Source organism: Oryctolagus cuniculus, chromosome 1, assembly GCF_964237555.1.
Source record: "Oryctolagus cuniculus chromosome 1, mOryCun1.1, whole genome shotgun sequence".
NCBI classification, from domain to species: domain Eukaryota; kingdom Metazoa; phylum Chordata; class Mammalia; order Lagomorpha; family Leporidae; genus Oryctolagus; species Oryctolagus cuniculus.
In genome coordinates this window covers 61136564-61156794 of record NC_091432.1, presented here as the reverse complement: position 1 = coordinate 61156794, position 20231 = coordinate 61136564, and the positions used below count along the sequence as shown (strand labels likewise).

General features: G+C 39.6%; 1 pseudogene; it reads left to right on the top strand.

The window, feature by feature from the left end:
* Positions 1-10733: 10733 nt before the first annotated feature.
* On the top strand, positions 10734-13405 carry LOC100353895 (olfactory receptor 52E4-like; annotated as a pseudogene).
* Positions 13406-20231: the final 6826 nt, after the last annotated feature.

Here is a 20231-nt window from a genome sequence, read left to right as displayed (position 1 = left end):
AACAACTAGTACAACAGGAAACTGGGATAGTGACTGAAGTGAAGAATTCAATAGATCAAATGAAAAACACAATAGAGAGCCTTACAAACAGAATGGGAGAAGCAGAAGAGAGAATATCGGACTTAGAAGACAGAGAACAGGAAAGGATACAGTCAGACCAAAGAAAAGACGAGGAAATTAGAAATCTAAAACATATTGTCGGGAATCTTCAGGATACTATTAAAAAACCCAACATTCGGGTTCTAGGAGTTCCTGAAGGCATGGAGAGGGAGAAAGGATTAGAAGGCCTTTTTAGTGAGATATTAGCAGAAAATTTCCCAGGTTTGGAGAAGGACAGAGAAATCCTAGTACAGGAAGCTCACAGAACCCCTAATAAACACGACCAAAAGAGACCCTCACCACGACACGTTGTAATTAAACTCTCCACAGTGAAACATAAAGAAAAGATCCTAAAATGTGCAAGAGAGAAACGTCAGATTACTCTCAGAGGATCTCCAATCAGACTCACAGCTGACTTCTCATCAGAAACTCTACAAGCTAGGAGGGAATGGCGAGATATAGCCCAGGTACTAAGAGAGAACAACTGCCAGCCCAGAATATTATATCCTGCAAAGCTATCATTTGTGAATGAAGGTGAAATAAAGACTTTTCATAACAAACAGAAATTGAAAGAATTTGTTGCCACTCGTCCAGCCCTGCAAAAGATGCTTAAAGATGTGTTACACACAGAAACAAAGAAACACGGTCATCAATATGAAAGAAGGTAAAGGAAGGAAACCAAGGAAGGAAAGCTCACAGCAAAAGATCACAGGGAATTCAAAGCATATATTAGAACTTATCTTTGGCAAATGGCAGGGCAAAGTTACCACTTATCATTAGTCACATTGAACGTGAATGGCCTGAACTGTCCAGTTAAAAGACACCGTTTGGCTGATTGGGTTAAAAAACAAAACCCATCTATTTGCTGCTTACAAGAAACACATCTTTCCAACAAAGATCCATACAGACTGAAAGTGAAAGGCTGGAAAAAGATATACCATGCCAACAGAAACGAAAAAAGAGCAGGCGTAGCCATCTTAATATCAGACACCATAAACTTTACCACAAAAACCGTTAAGAGAGACAAAGAGGGACACTACATAATGATTAAGGGATCAATTCAACAGGAAGATATAACAATTATCAATGTATATGCACCTAACTACAGGGCACCGGTTTATCTAAAAGATTTGTTAACGGACTTAAAGGGAGACTTAGACCCCAATACAATAGTACTGGGGGACTTCAATACTCCACTCTCAGAAATAGACAGATCAATAGGACAGAAGATCAACAAGGATACAGTAGATTTAAACGACACTATAGCCCAAATGGATCTAACAGATATATACAGAACTTTCAATCCTACAGCTAAAGATTATACATTCTTCTCAGCAGTACATGGAACCTTCTCTAGGATTGACCACATACTAGGCCATAAAGCAAGTCTCAGCAAATTCAAAAGAATTAGAATCATACCATGCAGCTTCTCAGACCATAAAGGAATGAAGTTGGAAATGAACAAGTCAGGAATCCCTAGAGCATACGCAAACACATGGAGATTGAACAACATGCTCCTGAATGAACAATGGGTCATAGAAGAAATCAAAAGAGAAATCAAAAACTTTCTGGAAGTAAATGAGGATAACAGCACAACATACCAAAACTTATGGGACGCAGCAAAAGCAGTGTTAAGAGGAAAGTTTATATCAATAGGTGCCTACATCAAGAAATTGGAAAGGCACCAAATAGATGAGCTTTCTATTCACCTCAAGGATCTAGAAAACCTACAGCAAACCAGACCCAACTCTAGTAGGAGAAGAGAAATAATTAAAATCAGAGAAGAAATCAACAGGATTGAATCAAGAAAAACATTACAAAAAATCAGCCAAACGAGGAGCTGGTTTTTTGAAAAAATAAACAAAATTGACACCCCTTTGGCCCAACTAACTAAAAAAAGAAGAGAAAAGACCCAAATCAATAAAATCAGAGACGAAAAAGGAAACGTAACAACAGACACCACAGAAATAAAAAGAATCATCAGAAATTACTACAAGGACTTGTATGCCAGCAAACAGGGAAACCTATCAGAAATGGATAGATTCCTGGACACAAGCAACCTACCTAAATTGAACCAGGAAGACATCGAAAACCTAAACAGACCCATAACTGAGACAGAAATTGAAACAGTAATAAAGGCCCTCCCAACAAAGAAAAGCCCAGGACCAGATGGATTCACTGCTGAATTCTACCAGACATTTAAAGAAGAACTAACTCCAATTCTTCTCAAACTATTCAGAACAATTGAAGAAGAGGGAATCCTCCCAAATTCTTTCTATGAAGCCAGCATCACCTTAATTCCTAAGCCGGGAAAAGATGCAGCACTAAAAGAGAATTACAGACCAATATCCCTGATGAACATAGATGCAAAAATCCTCAATAAAATTCTCGCCAATAGAATGCAACAACACATCAGAAAGATCATCCACCCAGACCAAGTGGGATTTATCCCTGGTATGCAGGGATGGTTTAATGTGCGCAAGACAATCAATGTGATACACCACATTAACAGACTGCAGAAGAAAAACCATATGATTCTCTCAATAGATGCCGAGAAAGCATTTGATAAAATACAACACCCGTTCATGATGAAAACTCTAAGCAAACTGGGTTTGGAAGGAACATTCCTCAATACAATCAAAGCAATCTATGAAAAACCCACAGCCAACATCCTATTGAATGGGGAAAAGTTGGAAGCATTTCCACTGAGATCTGGGACCAGACAGGGATGTCCACTCTCACCACTGCTATTCAATATAGTTCTGGAGGTTCTAGCCAGAGCTATTAGGCAAGAAAAAGAAATTAAAGGGATACAAATTGGGAAGGAAGAACTCAAACTATCCCTCTTTGCAGATGACATGATTCTTTATTTAGGGGACCCAAAGAACTCTACCAAGAGACTATTGGAACTCATAGAAGAGTTTGGCAAAGTAGCAGGGTATAAAATCAATGCACAAAAATCAACAGCCTTTGTATACACAGACAATGCCATGGCTGAGGAAGAACTTCTAAGATCAATCCCATTCACAATAGCTACAAAAACAATCAAATACCTTGGAATAAACTTAACCAAGGACGTTAAAGATCTCTACGATGAAAATTACAAAACCTTAAAGAAAGAAATAGAAGAGGATACCAAGAAATGGAAAAATCTTCCATGCTCATGGATTGGAAGAATCAATATCATCAAAATGTCCATTCTCCCAAAAGCAATTTATAGATTCAATGCAATACCAATCAAGATACCGAAGACCTTCTTCTCAGATCTGGAAAAAATGGTGCTGAAATTTATATGGAGGCACAAGAGACCTCGAATAGCTAAAGCAATCTTGTACAACAAAAACAAAGCCGGAGGCATCACAATACCAGATTTCAGGACATACTACAGGGCAGTTGTAATCAAAACAGCATGGTACTGGTACAGAAACAGATGGATAGACCAATGGAACAGAATTGAAATACCAGAAATCAACCCAAACATCTACAGCCAACTTATATTTGATCAAGGATCTAAAACTAATTCCTGGAGCAAGGACAGTCTATTCAATAAATGGTGCTGGGAAAATTGGATTTCCACGTGCAGAATCATGAAGCAAGACCCCTACCTTACACCTTACACAAAAATCCACTCAACATGGATTAAAGACCTAAATCTACGACCTGACACCATCAAGTTACTAGAGAACATTGGAGAAACCCTTCAAGATATTGGCACAGGCAAAGAGTTTCTGGAAAAGACCCGGGAGGCACAGGCAGTCAAAGCCAAAATTAACTATTGGGATTGCATCAAATTGAGAAGTTTCTGTACTGCAAAAGAAACAGTCAGGAGAGTGAAGAGACAACCGTCAGAATGGGAAAAAATATTTGCAAACTATGCAACAGATAAAGGGTTAATAACCAGAATCTACAAAGAGATCAAGAAACTCCACAAAAACAAAACCAACAACCCACTTAAGAGATGGGCCAAGGACCTCAATAGACATTTTTCAAAAGAGGAAATCCAAATGGCCAACAGGCACATGAAAAAATGTTCAAGGTCATTAGCAATCAGAGAAATGCAAATCAAAACCACAATGAGGTTCCACCTCACCCCGGTTAGAATGGCTCACATTCAGAAATCTACCAACAACAGATGCTGGCGAGGATGTGGGGAAAAAGGGACACTAACCCACTGTTGGTGGGAATGCAAACTGGTCAAGCCACTATGGAAGTCAGTCTGGAGATTCCTCAGAAACCTGAAGATAACCCTACCGTTCGACCCAGCCATCCCACTCCTTGGAATTTACCCAAAGGAATTTAAATTGGCAAACAAAAAAGCGGTCTGCACCCTAATGTTTATTGCAGCTCAATTCACAATAGCTAAGACCTGGAACCAACCTAAATGCCCATCAACGGTAGACTGGATAAAGAAATTATGGGATATGTACTCTTTAGAATACTATACCGCAGTAAGAAACAACGAAATCCAGTCATTTGCAACAAAATGGAGGAATCTGGAACACATCATGCTAAGTGAAATAAGCCAGTCCCAAAAGGACAAATACCATATGTTCTCCCTGATCGGTGACAACTGACTGAACACCAAAAAGTAAACCTGTTGAAGTGGAATGGACACTATGGGAAACGGTGACTTGATCAGCATAGCCCTGACTGTTAATGAACAACTTAATACATTATCCCTCTTAGTAGTTTTTTTGTCTGTTCTACTTAATATGACTGGTTTAATTCTGTAATTAATACACAGTTATTCTTAAGTGTTGAAATTTAACTGAAATGTGATCCCTGTTAAACATAAGAGTAGGAATAAGAGAGGGAAGAGATATATAATTTGGGACATGCTCAAGCTGACTTGCCCCAAATGGTAGAGTTAGAAACATACCAGGGGACTCCAATTTAATCCCATCAAGGTGGCATGTACCAATGCCATCTCACTAGTCCAAGTGATCAATTTCAGTTCGCAACTGATCATAATGAAAGGACTAAGAGTCAAAGGGAGCACATAAGCAAGTCTAGTACCTGCTAACACTAACCGATAGAATAAATAAAGGGGAGAGTGATCCAACATGGGCCGGTGCTGTGGCATAGTGGGTAAAGCTGCCACTTGCAGTGCCAGCATCCCATATGGGTGCCAATTCTAGTCCAGGCTGCTCTACTTCCTATCCAACTCTCTGCTATGGCCTGGGAAAGCAGTAGAGGTGGCTCAAGTGCATGGACCCCTGAACCCACCTGGGAGACCAGGAAGAAGCTCCTGGCTCCTGGCTTCAGATCAGCACAGCTCTGGCTGTTGTGGCCATCTGGAGAATGAACCAGCAGATGGAAGATTTCTCTCTCTGCCTTTCTGTAAAATCTGCCTTTCAAATAAATAAATAAATAAATATTTTTATTTAAAAAAAAGAAAGAGTTGATGAGAAGTATTCTTTCCATGTATAGAAATACCATGTGCCAGAGGTAGGAGAAAACACTCATAAGAGGAACTGAGAATATGCACAAACACTACAGAGTAATTGAATAGATTACTGCCAGCACTGTCTTAGACCAAGAGCATCTTCAGTGAGAGCATCAGTCCTTGGCTAGAGATGGCTGCAAGAGTATGAGAGCCTCTGGATCTTTAATTAGGTTTGAAACAGATGAGAATGACTGCTGCATGCTGTAATATGAGAAACTTGGATACACATAATTACGTGCGAAAACCACAGCACAAGTTTCTCAAAGAATTATTACAAAGGTAAGCATTTTGTAGCTACTCTGACAACTCACAACTGAGAACATTCGTGTGTTTCCTGATACTACAAGTGTGATGGGTTTTACATGCAAATTAGTCTCATGGTTACTGTGGGCCAGGTCTGACTTTTTGCTTATTTTAGTCATCAGCTTTGGATATACCAGAGTTTCCAGGACACAAAGTTACCTGCTAATGCTATGCAGGCTGATAGGTTGACAAGAACCCTACTCCAAACAGCTGACCTTCATACTTTAGCATAGGCTTACCTCCTGTGAGAGCTGATGTTTTTGGCTTTTTGGGTTTATTTCTTCTTTGGAAGAAATAAATGCAAGTAGCCAAGTTACACAATACAATCATATTCTGCAGAGTCAGTTATGCATCATGCCTTATTAATTACCAGAAACTCATGACATCAGAGATTCATTCAACTTTTCAATTTTGGTATCTATATGTATCTATATGTGTTTTTTTTTCCTAAGGTTTGAGATTCAGTCTACCCAGAGCTGACTTTTGAATTAATTTTTAAAGATTTATTTATTTATTTTAAAGTCAGAGTTACACCCAGAGAGAGGAGAGTCAGACAGAGAGAGAGAGAGGTCTTCCATCTGCTGGGTCACTTTACAATTGGCCACAATGGCCGGGGCTGTGCTGATCTGAACCAGGAGCCAGAAGCTTCTTCCAGGTATCCTACGTGGGTGTAGGGTCCCAAGGACTTGGGCCATCTTCTACTGCTTTCCCGGGCCATAGCAGAGAGCTGGATGGGAAGTGGAGCAGCCAGGACTGGAACTGGCACCCATTTGTGATGCTGGCACTGTAGGCCGCGTCTTTACCCGCTGAGCTGCAGCACCAGCCCCTCATTATTTTATGATTATTCTTCATCCTAGGTCCTCCTTTCATTAGGCTAAGACAAAAAGGTTCAAGTTGTTCATAATTTGAGAGTTTACATTTTTTAAAAAATGTATTTATTTGAGGAGAGAGAGAGAGAGGAGAGAACTCTCATCTTCTGCTTCACTACTCAAATTCCTACAATAGGCCCAGACTAGGCCAGAGGGCAGGGAGGTGGTGGTGAAATCAGAAGCCAGAAATGCAATCCAAATCTTTCACATGGACGGCAGGAACCCAATTACTTGAGCCATCATCACTGTTTCCCAGAGTTTGCATTAGCAGGAAGCTAGATTTTGGAGCAGGAGCAGAGAATCAAATCCAGGCACTCAGATATGGGACACAGGTGTCTGAACCAATGTCTTAATCACTAGGCTAAATGCCTACCCCAAGAGCACATGGTTTTCATCTTCTCATGGTTTGTATGTTAAATAACTAAGCCATTTCAATGGAAAAATTCTATCAAAAATTAAATGTAAGAAGATTCTTGTATATTTCTTAAACAAGTAGGAAGACTATCTTCTCTGCTGAAAGTTGTTAAAGCTCACCAATCTAAGAGCACAAGGACCATATCTGTACTGAGCTTTGGGGTTGTGAATCCTGCCGCAGAAGTGAAGAAAGTGTCCAGCAGAGCCGCTAGGCAATGCTGAGAGTTAGGATGGGGTTCTTACACAATGTGAACTCATGCTTGATGACTTTAAGGAGGGATATTGAAAGTTGGGGGTGGGGAGGTTCTAGATTGGATATGGTCAAAATGGTGGGTAATTTGGTATTGTATCCTAATACATTCTATTAAGAAAATATGAGGATACAAGCAGACTATAGTTAACATCAATAAAAAAAGTTACTCATGTTAGCCATAAGAATTAAGAATGATTGGTCTTCTTCTGTCTTTCTTGCTCTGGAATTTCATGTAGAATGACTTATTAATATATTATATATATTTTCATGAGGTGAAAGCTGTCGGCATATGTGCTTGTCTATTTAGGCATCTTTAAATTGAAGTATTAATTATCCCAGGCTATTTAATTTAACATACACTTTTCTTTGCTCTTTCTTTCCTCTCTCCTCTCACTGACAACTCACTCCCACTAAGGTCTTTTTAGGGGACCTGTTCTGTAGGTAGAACTTGCACCACATTAATATTTAAAATCTGGCTTGAAGATAACAATACCTAGAATTGTACCTATGAAATGTATGAAATATGCTCTTTTTATATTAATAAAAACTTTTGTTTGGTGCCTTTCTAATTTCTTGATGTGGGTACCAATTACTATAAACTTTCCTCTTAACACTGCTTTTGCTGTATCCCATAAGTTTTGATATGTTGTATTGTCATCTTCATTTGTTTCCAGATTTCTTTTATCTTTTGATGTTTTCAGTGACCTCATTGTTCATTCTGGAGTATGTTGTTCAGTCTCCATGTGTTTGCATATGTTCTAGAGATTCCTGAGTTGCTGATTTCCAGCTTCATTCCATTGTAGTCTGAGATGATGCATGTTATGATTTGGAATTTTTTGAATTTGCTGAGACTTGCTTTATGGCCTAGTATGTGGTCAATGCTAGAGAAAGTTCCATGCACTGGTGATAAGAATGTGTATTCTGCAACTGTAGGATGGAAAGTTCTGTAGATATCTGTTAGGTCCATTTGTTCTATAGTGTCGGTTAACTCTGTTGTTTCCTTGCTGATTTTCTGTCTGGTTGATCTGTCCATTGCTGAAAGTGTTGAACTCTTTACTTACCATAGAGTTAAATATATGTGTAAAGTCAATTGAAAATACATCTCAGTAAAAAATAAGAGTGGGAATAAGAGAGGGAGGAGAAAGAGGGGCTGGGAGTATGGGTAGAAGGGTGGGCACAGTGGGAAGAATCACCATGTTCCTAAAGTTGTAATTATGAAGTGCATGAACTTTGTAACTGTAAAGCTGTATAGTTCTTCTTACATTCCCACAGGCTTACTTCTAAGGGTACAGTTTAAAAATTTGTCAAAGGACCCCAACTCCCCTTAAGCTGGGTGGGAAAAAATATCATCTAAAGTGTTAAAGTGATGTAGATAGAATTAAAAAGGAGTGAATGCTCCAACTTGGGAAGCAGTCCACACATCAGACTCATGGAATGACAATTGCTTTAAGTAGCAGTCTGACCTCAGATTCTGCTTTAAAGGCATTCTGGTCTGGCTGAAAAGCTCACGAGAGCAAGCCAAGACATTGTGCCAAAAAATGTCCTACATGAAAGACCTCGGTGGATGAGACCCCAGTGGAAAGAATGGTCAACAAAGAAGCTACTTTTCTTTGAAGGGAGGAGAGACCTTTCACTTTGCATATGACCTTGTCTAAATATTGATGGGGTTTGTGGATTCAAAAGTCTTCTATAGCCTAGGCAGCTCATGTCAAGAGCCTCAGGTGATCAATGACATCATACATAACAGTGTTAATTGTTAAATGAACAACAAGAGTCACTGTGCACTAACTTCCCATGCACGACCTCCATCCTCAATGAATTGTATTATAATTACGTCTAAGTGCTCACAAAAGATGTATCATTCTCAGGTGCTTTTTTAAAGTTAATTAAGTTTTAAATTTAAAAAATATTTGTTTGACAGGCAGAGTTAGAGAGAGAGAGAGACAGAGAGAAAGGTCTTCCTTTTCCGTTGGTTCACCCCACAAATGGCTTCTATAGCCGGCGCACTGCGCCGATGCGAAGTCAGGAGCCAGGAGTCAGGTGCTTCCTCCTGTAGGTTCAGGGCCCAAAGACTTGGGCCATCCTCTACTGCCTGCCCGGGGCCACAGAGGAGAGCTGGACTGGAAGAGGGGCAACCAGGACAGAATCCGGCACCCCAACCGGGACTAGAACCTGGAGTGCTGGTGCCGCAAGCGGAGGATTAGTCTAGTGAGCCGCGGTGCCGGCCATAAAGTTAATTAAGTTTTTTTTTTTTAAAGTAAAATTAATTTCAAGATGCAAAGACTTTCAACAGCCCTTGTCTCAACTGTTGAGGAACAGGCTTTATTTGTTTGTTGTTTGTTTTCTATGCAAATTGTTGACCTCTTTACTTAGTATAGAGTTGGTCTCCTGTGCATAAATTTAATTGAAAATGGGTCTTAGTGAAGAATGAGACTGGGAATGAGAGAGGGAGGATGAGGAGGGGTGGGAGAGTGGGTGAGAGGGCAGGCAGAATCACTATATTCCAAAAGTTGTACTTATGAAATGCATGAAGTCTGTATTCCTTAAATAAAAGTTTTCTTTGGGGGAAATCAATCAATACATAAAAAAATAAAAAGCATTTTTAAAAATTGGCGCAAGTCTCAATTTTGTTGTTTTGTATGATTTTGTGACTGTTGTTTTTTTTTTGCATTTTGCAGTGGTGTTGGCAAAGTACTTTTTGACAAACTTTAATAAATTTCTTCTTCTGAGTTAATGAGAAAAAAAATGTGGCTATATCTGGAACCAAAAACTGGACAGAGGTTGGGCCCAAAGAGGCTCTGAGAATGGAGGGCAATGGATAACAGAAAAGGCTCTGGGAAATGTGTAGGCCAATGCCACTGACCTCAGACAAAGGTGAGAGTATGAAAATTAGAAAGACTCTAGGCAGGAAAAGAATTTGAGGCTAACACCATTTTAACCAAGATATCCATCAGTAGATTGTACCTCTGCTACCTTCATGGACATGATGCCTCCAGACGTGGAGAAGTCCCCCTTTAGTTCTTAAACCTACGCATGTTTGGGAGAGAATCTTTGGGATGCTCAACTTTCTAGTCCTTAATCTGGTCCAGATTCTGCTTAACTTTCAGCTTCTCTTCTCAAGCTCTTCCAGGACTGGCAACAATTAGAAGGTCCCCAGAACTCCTATCTCCTGGGGGCTCAGGGCAACCTCCAGGGGCAATTATGCACATTAACAGCAGTGTTGAGCTGTGTGTGAAGAGGACGGGTAGAAAGTAGCTAATTCTGGGCATCCTAAAGGGTTTTGCCCAGGTTACTTAAAGCACACCCAACCCCACAATGGATTTGCAGTGCCTGAAAGTAGAGACTGGAGATGCAGGGTGGTGAGCGTGCTCTCCAAGAGTTAAGTGGAAGTTTTCTAAGAGATATATACACACATGTGCATGCACTCACATACATATTTGCAAAAGGTGTGGATCAGCTGCACACTCCTTCATTGCCTCACTTTCAGGTAAGTGTTAAATGGAAGGTGGGCTCTGTTCACACTCTAGGAATCTACTCTGAGTTCCAGCTGTCCAGCACCCTACTACCTGCCTCATCCTTCATCATAAAGGCCCTCATTCCCTCAGATCCCATATCTGCTGAAAGTGTAGATTGTTTAAATTGTATGAAGATTTCCTTTTTTTAAAAAAAAAAGATTTATTTATTTATTTGAAAGAGTTACACAGAGAGAGGAGAGGCAGAGAGAGAGAGAGAGAGAGAGAGAGAGAGTCTTCCATCCAATGGTTCACTCCCCAATTGGCCGCAATGGCTGGAGCTGCGCCGATCCGAAACCAGGAGCCAGGAGCTTCCTCCGGGTCTCCCACACGGTTGCAGGGGCCTAAGGACTTGGGCCATTTTCCACTGCTTTCCCAGTACATAGTAGAGAGCTGGATTGGAAGTGGAGCAGCTGGGTCTCGAACCAGCGCCCATGTGGGATATTGGCGCTTCAGGCCAGGGCGTTAACCCGCTGAGCCACAGTACTGACCCCTCTATACAGATTTCTATTATAAACTTTTAAGTTAATTTAAATCAACTATTTTGATGATGTATTTCATCTTTTGATTTTTTGAGGGAGTATACAAGGATACTTCAAATGTTTATGGAAAAAAGATAAATCCATGCATAATTTTTCATAATATAGATTTCCGTAAACTTTTTGAAAACCTTTCTTAGTGTATTTTTTTGAGTTTCTTAGTTTTCCGCTCAGTTTCTTTCACATCCTTCAAATTATGTTCTTCAAGCAGAGATGCTGTTATTGTTACAAATGCTATTAAAATATATTACTTCTGTATTATGACAGTATACTACTATACTATATAATATATATTATCATGATTCAGAATCATGTTTGTGTATGGTAACATTCTAAGCTTTTTAATTCACATAAAAAGAACAGATTTCATTTATTTCAAAGATATAATTCTAGGAACATAAACATACTTCCTTCTCTGTTTCCCTCCCTCCCTCATTCCTCTTTCCTTCCTTTCTTTTTATTTTTTAAATATTTATTTATTTATTTTCAAGTCAGAGTTACACAGAGAGAGAAGAGAGTCAGAGAGAGAGAGAAAGAGAGAGAGGTCTTCCATCCGATGGTTCACTCCACAGATGGCCGCAATGGTTAGAGCTGCGCCGATCCGAAGCCAGGAGCCAGGAGCTTCTTCTGGGTCTCCCATGCGGGTAAAGGGGCCCAAGGACCTGGGCTCTCTTCCACTGCTTTCCCAGGCCATAGCAGAGAACTGGCTCGGAAGTGGAGCAACCGGGTCTCGAACCAGCACTCATATGGGATGCCGGCGCATCAGGTCAGGGCATTAACCCGCTGCGCCACAGCACCGGCCCCTTTCCTTCCTTTCTTTTTTTCCTTTTAATTTTCTGATATGCTTTCAACTTACTTGCAATCACAGGCTAAATACTTCACTAAATAGAGTGCTCAGCAAGTAAAAAGTAGAATCTTTGTTTTCATTTTAGTTGTCACTCAGGTAGTCTCTTTATTGCTTTCCTCAGGTACTTTACAAGGGTGCTGCTATGAAGGCTTGCAATGCCACACAAGGCCGCCCTTCCTTCTTCATTCTCCAAGGCATTCCTGGAATGGAGGACAAACATAGGTGGATATCTATCCCCTTCTCCTCCATGTACTTCATCACTGTGCTTGGGAACTGTACCATCCTCTTCACCATCTCCACAGAGCGCTCGCTGCACAAGCCCATGTTCCTGCTCCTCTACCTTTTGGCCCTCACTGATCTGGGTATGTCCACAACCACCATCCCTAAGGTGCTATGCATCTTCTGGTTTGGGCAGAGTGAGATCAGCTATGAGGGCTGCCTGGTACAGCTGTTCTTCATCCACTCCATCTCTGTCATGCAATCAGCTATCCTGATGACCATGGCCTTTGACCGCTATGTGGCCATCTGTGAGCCCCTGCGTTATGCCACCATCCTTTCCAATAGTCGTGTTGGGCTCATCAGCCTAGTGAGTTTGCTGAGAGCCATCCTGTTTATTCTCCCCATGCCCATTCTCCTCCAGCAGATGCCCTTTCATGCCAATCGTGTCATCCCCACCACCTACTGCGAACACATGGCTGTGGTGAAGATGGTGTGTGCAGACACCACCGTCAACCGGATATATGGTCTGGTTGTGGCCTTGCTAGTGGTTGGGCTGGACATCTCAGCTATTGCCTCATCTTACGTGTTAATCATCCGGGCTATCATGCGTCTGTCTTCTAAGGAAGCCCACCACAAAGCAGTCAACACCTGCACCACACACATCAGCGTCATGCTTGTCTCTTACACCCCTGCACTTTTCTCTTTTCTCTCTCATCGATTTGGTCAAGGCATTCCATCCCATGCCCATACCATTCTAGGCAACCTCTACTTCCTTATACCTCCAATGCTCAATCCTATTATTTATGGAGTGAAAACCAAGGAATTTCGAGACAAAGTGATCAAATATAGTTGCTGGAAGAAGGAACCTATCACCATTGCCCATGGTCAGAAATGTGTTCGATAATCCAGCAGTTGTGAGTATGAAAAAGAAATACTAAGTGGATGTAATTCCTGGGGGAATTGGATAGTGGTAGAAATATGTCATATGGACAGATTAGTTGTCAGAATGTTTGTCCTTGGATAGAGAAACTATGACAGAGGACAACTTCTTGTTCTCACTAATTCCAAAGCAAGGCAGTATTTCCTGTGAAATGAAAATGATATATGATTTCCAAACCTGACATAATGTTTGGGCAAATTATATGTGACAGCTTATGTTAAAACATTTTAAACAATTTCACACACTGGACCTATGTAAGATGAGTTAGAATGATTCAATATGAGTAGAAGATGGAAGCAAACAAATAGCTTGTCCATCATCAATGAATGGCAGAACACCAGTTTCTTCTCCAAGGAAAAACCAAGTGTGTGGTTGTGTATATATACCTGTGTGTTCAAGGAGAGAGTGAAGGTGAAGAAGATTGTTTAGAGAAAATGAGAACAGATAAAGAAAGTTTAAAACTGAAAAAATTCATTATTTTATTATTACGGCTGCACTAGGCTTGCATTTGGCCAATAGGATTTGCTTCTTTGTAGGCATAGGGAATATATAGGGGAAACATAATTTTCAATTTCCAGAGAAACTTCAAAGGAAAAGGGAAAAATGAGAAATTCCCAGGATTAGCTAAATTCATACTTAAAAAACTTAGAGTAAACTTTTGTGCTTGTCTCAACTTATTCCAGCATCTGACAAAATTCTCTTATACACACAATTATGAGAATGTCCTGTTAAGTGTCCTGGTTATAAAAAGACATTTGTATGCTGAAAATCTTTGGTCCTGGCAATTTTGCTGGAACCCCAGGAAGAAACTGCAAACAAGTAGTTGGGATGGCATCTGTAGTTCATATCCTGTAAGTCACCACAAATGTACAGGAAGAAACAAACCCTGAATAAAATGCTATGGTTAATAATTTGTGACAAATCAATAGCTTATTGTGAAAGATTCAAGGCAATCATCCCATTGATCAGTTGTAGCAGAAAGCTTACCTTTCTTAGAAACATGAATTGTTTTCTGATTCAAACGGGATTGAGGTACAAAAGTAGAGAGTCCAAATACTTTGAAATGTTATCATTCTAGTTCATTTTACTTTCTTTTTTACCCTCTGGTGAGGTTTTTAAATAAAAACTAGAAGAATTTTAGCTGAAATTACAGGCAAAAGATATATTTACAACAGAGCACAGTATATATCAACAGAAATGTGCCATGAAAGCTGACAGCAACAGCTGATTTTGGAAAAACTCAGAGAACTGGAGAAAAATCAGAAAGCATAGGAAGGGAAGCTCAATTAAGTCTGCTCTTTCTTGCTTGGGCTTTTTTCCCTTTCCTTTAAAGTTTCATTATTCTATTACATTTATAATTTGTCAGGAATGGGTGTTAGCCTAGCAGTTAAGATGCCTGCCTCCTACTAAAACTGTGACATGACACTAATATTAGTTGACTTACTTTTGTGTTGATATAATTTTTCCTAATTACGCAAAAATGAAACATTATTCATGTGATTCTATATCTTGGTCAAGTTCAAATCACTTTATTTTTGCTAAGTATTTAGAAGTTGAATTAGTACAGGGTCTATTTCTTTCATCACTGTCTCCTTTTATAGAAAATTTAAGCCTTGAAATGGTTCCAAGAACCAAATAAAAATATTAAGAAATAAGTATGCATAATTACATTAGTTGCTATACAAATCAATGATATCCAATAAATTATCAGGGAGGCATCACCTCCGACTAGAGAGATGATAGAGTGTAGTGGCAAAAGAGTTTTCAGCATGGGAGAATCTAAGTCTTGAGTTCCCCAGAAAGGAGGGCCTAACCTCAAATCTTGTGTATGAGTGGCTTATTTGGAAATGTGATGAACGGAGTGAGTATGCAAAACAAGAACGGAGAAAAAGCAAGTAAAAGGACTCATTTATCATCACTACTAGTGGAGGCTGCAGTCCAGCCCTGCCAGGATCACCTGAGGAGCCATATAAAACTATGTCTCAGAGTCATCTTACCCATGGATTAAAGGATTTTACCAATTGGATTTATGGAATTCATGGGAAGTCTGACTGGTGCTAACTAACCCATATTTCTGGATTATGAATGCAAGAAGACAGAGCTGGTTGGTGGAGGTGTCCTACACCATGGATTTAGGAAAGTCCCATATCAAGAAATTATAGGTAATAGGTCTGACCTGAGGCCAGCTTTCTGAATATACCTACATAGATCTGTCATAGCAGCAGAGGCTGTTAAGAGGTAAGGCCAACAGCGTTATGATATGTAAAGATTGAGTAACAGAACAATCTGTGTGACTGACTATAGTGCCAACAGATTTTGGGATTAATAGAGAGCTCACACTTTCAGCTAAGATCATGAATCCACACCACAGAAGCTTTTCCTAAAGTTTTTCTATTTTTAGTACCCAAATCTTCAAAATTATGAAACTCAATTTCTCCAAACATTATAGCTAATTGATGTTACCTTAAAAGATGTTCTTCAAAGAAGATTTAAAAGGCTCCTAGAAAGAAGAGATTCTGTAAATGTGCACAGTTCTCCTCAGTCTTTGTTTCTGAGTCTTATTTTTCACACAGAGCTAAGAAAGATGCTATTATCATTAGTTTTTTGCTATCCGTTATTTGAGTCATTGTTGTTAAGGGTACTTAAAGGTTCTTGGTAAAGTGATCAAATGTGTAAGATTTATAACGTGATCTAAAAGTCTTTCTATTCCCACATTGCTGTATTTTATAGTTCTATGGATAGCGGTACTAATTTGATTATTCATAAAATAGGAGCAGGTAAGAGGAGAGAAACTGAGCAGATACACATTAGCCCAAATAGTTAATATCAGACGAATGAGCACTGCAATTAAGTAGGTCGTGCACTGTAGGGGAAGAAAACGTCATCAGAGTTTAGATGATTTCAATATAAACTATGGATACAGCCGTCAGTTGTAATACAGCATAGCTATCTCAAAATCAGTCTGATTTCATGGAAGTCCCATTCTGGTACTGAAATGTGGCTATAATATAATCAGAGAAAATGTAAGCAGTGGTTGACAAGTGATCAATTTAAAATATTTTAGTTTATATTATTTTCTTCTATCCTATTGTGTTTTAGATGGCTACATTTTACCTATTTGCTATAATGCTGATAAAATCAATAAATTTTAGTTTTATATATTTTAGAAAGGATACTCTATTTTTTAATAAACACAAAGCATCACAACAGTTTTCCCCACTCTATATTAATGAGACATTACATCTTGTTTAGATAACTTAAAATCCTAAAATCTAGGAATGAGCAACTAACAAGTGAATACATGTTACAACTTGGAGACCACTATATATCTGGTGGTGGAATATTTCAAATTTCAACAATTTACTAAGTATGAACTTAAGAAAAAAAGAACAAGGTTTTTACATGTCTTTGATAGTTCAGAATACATGATGACGGTTAATTTCTAGGCAAAATTGAGTTATAGTTTACAATTAACACAAATGCAAGAACATTATTTTGAATTGTTTTGTTTATCCATGTGTTTACTCAATAATATTTCTTAGTGACTATTTCAAAGCAGCAGGAATTGACCTATTTTATTTTATTTTTTTAGCATTATAGCATTTCTTTGTGTGTTTGGTCAATGTTTACTTAACTAATCACCCATTAATGGACAGATATTTGCTTCTAACCTTCTACTGTTTAGAAAGCTATATGAACATCATATTATACTGACTATATTTTTTTACACTAAGTAAGTATTATTACAAATAAATATGTCACAAACCATATGTTCGCTTTTTACTTTCTTATTGTAGTACTTCTTGCCTAGGCATCAAAATACACAGCATGTAAAAATTAAAATTTAAAGTACATAATATAAAAATCCTGTAATATGATCCCTGGCAATATTGAAAAATTATATTTATTCATTTATTTTCATTTTATTTGAAAGACAGAGAGATAGAGACAGAGAGGCAGAGAGATCTCCTACCTGCTCACTTACTTCCCAAATGCCTGCATATAAATGGCCCTGGACTGGGCCATGCCTCAGCAAGGAGCTCAGAACTTCATTTGGGACCTGGTTTTGAGTGGCAGAAGTCTGAGCTATCTCCTGCTGCTTCCAAGAGTGTGCATTAGCAGGAACCTGGGTCAGAAATGGAGCAGCTAGAACTTGAATCAGACTTTCCAATATGAGATGCAGGCACCCTAAGTAGAAATCTCTCCGCTGTGTCCAACACCCTCCCCTGACTGGTAATATTTTGACATGTGTACTAATTTCTCAGGACTGATGTAACAAATTACCATAAACTCGGTGGCTTAAAACATCAGATTTTTTTTTCTCTTATACTTCTGTAGGGTACAATTCCAAAATTAAATTGTCAGAAGAGCCATACTGTCTCTGAGGCAGTAGGGGAGAATTTTTCCTTGCCTCTCTCTTAGCTTTTGATGGTTGGGGGCAATTCTTGGAATTCCTTGTCTTAGAGACATACTACTCAAATCTCTTCCTCTCTCATCACACGCGTCCTCCTTGTAGATCTCTTTACAACATCTTCTCTTTGTGCCCAAATTTCCCTTGTCTTATATGCATATCAGTCAGCAGATTTAGGGCCCACCTTGATCCGCTAGAAATTTCATATTTAACTTGATTATATCTGCAAAGAACTTATTTGCAAATCGGGTCACATTGTAGGTGGATGTGAATTTTGTTGTTGTTGTTAGGGGGCTGTTCGTTACTCAACCCAGTACAACATGTGTCTGGACCTATTCCATGTTATATGTAAACAAATTCTACAAATATTATCATTATAAAGTGGAATCATATTTTTTATTACATAGTTTTATTTTTTTAACTTTTATATAATAAATATAAATTTCCAAAGTACAGCTTTTGGATCACAGTGGCTTTTTCCCCCCCATAATTTCCCTCCCACCCGCAACCCTCCCATCTCCCACTCATATTTGAACATACTAACTGGCAGTTAATTTTTTAACAAAATTTATTGGAGAGGTAGAATTAAAAACAGAGAGAGGGAGAGACAGAAAGGTCTTCCATCTGCTGAATCACTCTCCAAATGGCCACCATGGAAGATCTGGGCCGATCTGAAGCTAGAAGCCAGGAGCTTCATCCAGGTCTCCCACATGGGAGCTGCAACTCAAGTACTTGAGCCACCTTCTACTGCTTTCCCAGGCCATAAGCAGAGAGCTGGAATGGAAGAGGAGCACCTAGAACATGAACTGGAGCCCATATTGGATGCCGGCACCACATAGAAGCTTAGCTTTGTACACTACAGAGCTTCCCCCTAGCAACCTATTACTTGACTTAATATTATTTGACATCAGTCAAGGACAGTACTTACACAATAATCATTTTCATAAAAATTGTTCCATTGTAATCTTTAATCAGTTTTGTGTTAGCAGACTTTAGAGTGATCCCAATTATTAATTTTTTGGTAAAAGTTTGTGCTTTTAGAATGGAGATCGGAAAACTATGTTCTGAAGACTAAATTTGACCTGTTTCCATTTTTGACAATAAGCATGTATTGAAACACAGCTAGACTCACTGGCTTACACATCATCTATGGCTGCTTATATTTTGGATTACAGTGACTGAGTTGAACAGTTGTGACAGGGATCATATCACTTACAAAACCAAATACCAACCTTCCCCAGACAAACTCTCCATAAAATAGATCTACATAGATAAGAGTGAAATAAAAAGTTATTTACTAAGAAACAGGAGAACAGGAGACAATAGTTTATCCACTCTTTTATATGTATAATATGTTTTTTTTTTTCTATTTACAGGTATCTACTCACTCTAAAGGCTAGGCAGGACAGCTAAAACCCAAGGGAAAGTAGTCTTCAGAGTTTTCTGGTCCTCTCGATTGTAGGTCACAAGAATTAAAGATGTTCTTAGAGTTTACAGTTAGAAAGTTTACAGCTCAGAGAAGTGATCAGTAATGGTCAGAAGTTGTGGCTGGGAAAAAGGAGTACATTCATGAATTTTATTCTCAATGTCATTTTCCTTCCAAGAATCTCAAGCACAGTGATATAGATTTAAAGTGATTTTTTTTTTTTTGACAGGCAGAGTGGACAGTGAGAGAGAGAGACAGAGAGAAAGGTCTTCCTTTTGCCGTTGGTTCACCCTCCAATGGCCGCCGCGGCCGGCGCGCTGCGGCCGGCGCACCGCGCCGATCCGGTGGCAGGAGCCAGGAACCAGGTGCTTTTCCTGGTCTCCCATGGGGTGCAGGGCCCAAGCACCTGGGCCATCCTCCACTGCACTCCCGGGCCACAGCAGAGGGCTGGCCTGGAAGAGGGGCAACCGGGACAGAATCCGGCGCCCCGACCGGGACTAGAACCCGGTGTGCCGGCGCCGCTAGGCGGAGGATTAGCCTAGTGAGCCGCGGCGCCGGCCTAAAGTGATTTTTAAAATATAGAGTCCTTTATCCTGCCTCTCAGTTCAATAATAACATATGATTAAATATAAATTATGCCAGAACTGTGGTTATCCTATTTCCCAATAGTATTATACTGGGGCCGATGCTGCGGTGTAGCCTGCCTCCTGCAGTGCCAGCATCCCATATGGGCTACAGTTTGGGTCCCGGCTACTCTGCTTCCCATCCATCTCTCTGCTATGATCTAGGAAAGCAGTGGCAGATGGCTCAAGTCCTTGGGCCCCTGCACCTGCATGGGAGACCCAGAGGAGGCTCCTGGCTCTTGGCTTCTCACTGGTGCAGCTTCAGACTTTGCAGCCATTTTTTTAATAGAAAATTTTATTTAACAAATAAAAATTTTGAAAATACAACTT